Below are 5,190 nucleotides of genomic sequence, written 5' to 3' on the forward strand. Positions count from 1 at the left end.
GAAATAAGAGCTGGGAGAGGTCACTTACTGATTACCTTCAGGGAAAAAACAGATTCAAAGAGGCAATTTTAATTGAATTTATTACAAACATGATCAGAGCAAAAGAATGAAAAGTAAAATAACCCTAAAAACACCTTCCCCCACGCCTCCTTCCTTCCATGTTCTCTCTCCTCCCCCTCAGCAGCACATGGGGACCGGGAATGGGGGTCATGGTCAGTTGCTGTTTCTGATGCTGCTCAGGGACAGGAGTCTGTCCCTGCTCCTGTGGGGTCCCTCCAACAGGAGACAGTCCTTGATGGACCTCTCTGGCATGAGTCCATCCCACAGGCAACAGTGCTACACAAACTGCTGTCCCGTGGGTCACTCTTCCATGGGGTGCAGTCCTTCACAAATGAGCTGTACTGACTTGGGTCCCCCTCAGGGACCACAAGTCCTACCTGGGAAAATCCTGCTCCAGTGTGGGCTCCTTTCTCCACAGGCTGCAGGTCTCTGGCAGGACCCTGCTCCATCTTGGGCCTCCCACCGGGTCACAGCCTCCTTCAGATATCCACTGGCTCCAGCGTGGGCTTCTCCATGGGCTGCAGGGGCACAGCTGCTCCACCACAGTCTTCACCACGGGCTGCAGGGGCCTCAGCTCTGGTGCCTGGAGCACCTCCTCCCCTCCTTCTGCACTGACCTTTGTGTCTACCTTGTTCCCATGTTTTCACTCCACTCTTCCCTGGCTGGAATTCTCTCTGCGCAATAGCTTTCTGTTCTTAAATATGTTATCACAGAGGCATTACTATTACTCCTGATTGGCTCAGCCTTGGCCAGTGGCAGGAAGTCCATCCTGGAGCCGGCTGGCATTGGCTCCATGGGACAGAGGAAGCTTCTAGCAACTTCTAACAGAAGCCACCCCTGTAGCCCCCTCGCTACTTAAACCTAACCACAGAAACCCACTACAATAGTTTAGTGAGAATCAAGATAAGGATGATGATCAGCTCTTTAAGTCATAGGTCCCTAAAGCAAGTTATGCAGCATTTCTCAGGTTACTCCAACATAGTAAAAAGAAGACATTCCTGAAGCTGTTAAAGACATTTAAAAAAATTTAGTCTATGCTCTGCATGTTAGCAGATGATGTCAGGACCTGGCTTCACACAAGATTGTCATGAGTATGAAGACACAGTGTATGGTCTTGGCCATTTTTTGAAGAAGACAGTTATGCCTGAGAGTCAGAGAGTCAGAAGGAGCTGTTGTTATACACAAGAAATAAAAAAGGGCAAAACTTTCATTATCTTTCAAGGGACCAGAATTTTTCCCAGAAATTAGTTTCAGTTATGACACTGATTTACACAGTTACCAGTCACAATTAGAGAGTCAAGACAGGTCAGTATTTATCACATAGCAATATCTGAGACAGGTTTTTTCTTTCCTAGTCTAATTCTAGTAAGCCTGAAAGATAACAGTTATCACAAGATGAGGTTAGCAAAGTCATTTAGATTACAATTTTCAAACTTGAGAAACCAAAATAAAGCATTAAATGCATATTTAGGAACCAAATTAGCCACAGGGTGCTTATAAGCCTGTATCAGTGAGAGATACCTGTCAAATCTAATGATTTAGGTGCCTAAAAGAGATGGGAATTGTTGGCTAGCCAAACAATTTATAGTATGGCTGTTTGGAAAATTAAATACTAGGGAATTAGTGCTTGTCTTTTAAAGAGGTTGCGGTGTGAAAAAGCCCTCTAGACTGATGCTCATATCAGTTATCAACTCTCTTGATATGAAAGCAAAGGATTGCCTGGAGTATATTCCAATAATGAAAGTGACTTAAGCATGGTAGGTAAAGCAATTAAAAAACTTTGGGAGTGAGCAAGTTAAAAACTCCACTCTTTGTTTCTGACCACATGACAAGACCAACTTGCTATTACTGAATCTGACTTTTCTAAAAGTTAGATTTCTTTTTATTCAGGGGTTATTTAACTTACACTGGTGTCTATGGCACATGAAGTAATTAATTTCATCTGTAATTTCATTGTGAATTTCACTAGATGAAATTATTTCATGTGACAACAATCTATGTTGGAATGACAGAAGTGTATCCCAAAGGGGGGTGCTTATTCTCTTATTTAGAGACCCTCATGTGCAGGAAGGCTACGATGCATAAGAAAATTAAAAGCACACATGGATGTGCAACATGATGAGTAGAACTGATAAATCTACAAGGATAACTCTCTTTACTTCCAAGTCTTTCTTTTCTCACTTTTACTGGTAAAGCTTTGTAACTAAAGAAAACAAATATTCACATGTTCCTTTAACTATTGTTAATCCCAAAAGAGAATTCTATGATTGTAACTACAAAATAAATAAAAAAAAATTTCTATTGATTTTTATTGTTAGAGAGTCTTGCAATTTTACCTACTTGCTTAGCATCTTCTCACAGTAAAATAAGAAGATTGTAACTGATACTTGACTTTCCTCCTCCACTGCCAATAAAGTTCAAACAAAAAGTGATTATGCATTTCCTCATTCAGAGTCTTTCAATATAAACAAACACCCTCAAATAAAAGGTCAGTTTTCTAATATAGAAAAATTCAAACTCAGTTTGCCATAACACCTGAGAATGGAAGACCTTATTATACTATAGTCAATGACAAATATCAATGACAAAAATCAATACTAGTTCTAAATCAAATAGGAATAACATTTTAAGTCACAGATCTCTAAAATATAATATAATAAACATATTTATATATATATAAAAATGATAACATTCCAGTGGGTCTGAGTTAAAAAATATAACCAGTGAAGACGCCACAAAAATTTGTATGAGCACAAATGTACAACTAGACACCTTTTGAATAAAAAAACCCCAATCCTACAAAAGGCATTTTGAGATGGACAAATAAGACTGATAAAAAAGAGTAAAATTATATGATTTCTGTTATTTGGAATCAATTAGCTAAACAGAAAGAGCACCAACACAGAAAGGTCATTTTCTGTTCCTTGAATGATCATTCCTTGGGACAGCAAGTACCAGAAAAGAGGATCTCAACTCTGGGATTAGTTCAGAAAATGATGATGTACTCACATCACTCAGTGAATAACACAGACCTCAGCATAATTAAACTGACAGCCAGAGCAGAAAGGTACAATAAAGAAATATTAATATGGGACAAGCTGTACAAAGCAGAGTTTAGGAAAGAAAAAGAGGACAACAAAAAAAATTATATAAATACATATGCTAATAAATATGTATATGTAAAACTATATTTACAAATAAATATATATGTCCATATCTATATAATTACACATACACACATTGGTATGCAAGAATAGAATTGGTAAACAAGAAATGGATTTTAGTTCAATGTGGAATACAATAGCTTTAATTTACAAAAAGTAAGACAAGCTGGAAAGGAGAAAGGCCTATGAGGAGCTAGAGGATAAAATAGCATATATTTTTAACTCTTGGAAAGAGAGACATTAGCAGAAAGATTTGTGAATTCCTTGCTTTAACATGGAGCCGAGGGAATGTGTAAGGCAAAAGCTGAAAATATTATTCCTTTGTCTCCTTTTGATCTACAAAATGTGGTGACAAATACTTTCAAAGGTAAAATATCCCAAAACAGATCTATTCTAATACTATAAACAGTCAGCATGAACTCCACTTACAGCAGAAAGGTTTTGGAGACTATTAATTTCTAGTCTTCTAATGAATTTGAGAAAGAAGTTGAGAGAACATCACAGTGTCCATGGTAGCAGTGGGGAAAGAGGTCAGCTGTGGGACTGAAAGGAGTCATTTGATAAACTCAGAAGGCATACAGAAGGAGTAGGTCAAAGAATAACACTGTTTTAAAATATACTGATCCTGAAATGTCTCTGGATTTATTTAGAGAATCAAAACCATCACATTTGGTGTTGTTGCATTTACTTTTGAGAAATTGCAAGGGCGGATGTGGTATGGAAAATAAGAAAAAGAAGAGACACAGTACATAACTTAAAAATAGACTTTTAAATGTTTAAACATGGGTTACCTAGCTACAAATCATGTCAAGCATATGTAATTTTATTCTATGACAAAGAAACATTATGGACAGAATAGAAGAAGAAAATGTCATATATATCTTAACTTTAGAGTTACTAGAATCTTAACTCTGGTACTGTATCTCATGATATTCTTCCAAGGAAACAGTGTCTTATAAAGTGTACTTTAGGATAGTGTAAAACAAATAGGAAAATCTTTGATAAGTAGTATTTTTTTGCTGAGAAGTACTGAGTCTGATTCTGCATATAACTGTTAGTATTTGGCACTATTTTTTGTTTTCATTAAGGATCTGAATGATGGAAAGGGAGTAGTAATTAAACCTGTAGGTAACTCTGAGATGGAAGGCACTGCATTATACTGATGGATGGATTCAAAAGGATCTTGACAGATTGAAAGGCTGCTCTGAAGAAAACCAAAATGCGGTTCAAGAGGCACAAGTGAAACAGTGCAGATAGACGGGCCTAATCAGAGATACAAATTCAGGATCCAGAAAAACTGGCTGAGCAACAGGCCAATAGACAGGGATTTAAAGGTATTAGTGGATCACAAGGGGAACACAAGTCAATAATGTCATGCTGTTGAGGAAAAGATAAGCACTATCCTGGGAAGATTAAAAGGAGCAAAGCGAATAAATATACTGTATTGCTTTCTGCTCTGCTCAGTATTTGTAAGAGTTCAGGAGGAGTCCTGCGTGGGGCATTTTGACAGAAGAGTGGGAGACTGCAGGAGAGAAAAGAGTACAGTCGTAGATCTGAAAAGCAGATCCCGTACAGACAGCCTGAGAATTTTGCTCTTTAATGTGTGTGATGCATAGAAAAGAACAGGGAGTGTGTTTGACTCATACTGGCCTTAAGAGACTGCTGGAAGAGAAACAGAATTGTCTTTTCTCCATGGCCACAGTAAACAGGAGTAAAAAGACTCTGTTTGCCAAGCATTTTTAGTTAGATTTCAAGCCCTAGTATTATTAGGTGTCAAAATAAGTTGCCAAATCATTTGTGGGATCTTATCACTGTTCACTGTGACAGCAGTTAGAGGCTTCATTTACTGCTTCAACAAAGGTCTGTTGAGAGTGGTATACTTAACCTTACTGGGGGGGAGAGGGACAAAACACTAGAAGGATCCCTTGAAAACTGAAAGTGTCTAAAGTGACTCCTTGCATGGAGA

The sequence above is a fragment of the Neopelma chrysocephalum genome, unplaced genomic scaffold, assembly GCF_003984885.1.
Source record: "Neopelma chrysocephalum unplaced genomic scaffold, ASM398488v2 Primary Assembly neopelma1_22b, whole genome shotgun sequence".
NCBI lineage: Eukaryota > Metazoa > Chordata > Aves > Passeriformes > Pipridae > Neopelma > Neopelma chrysocephalum.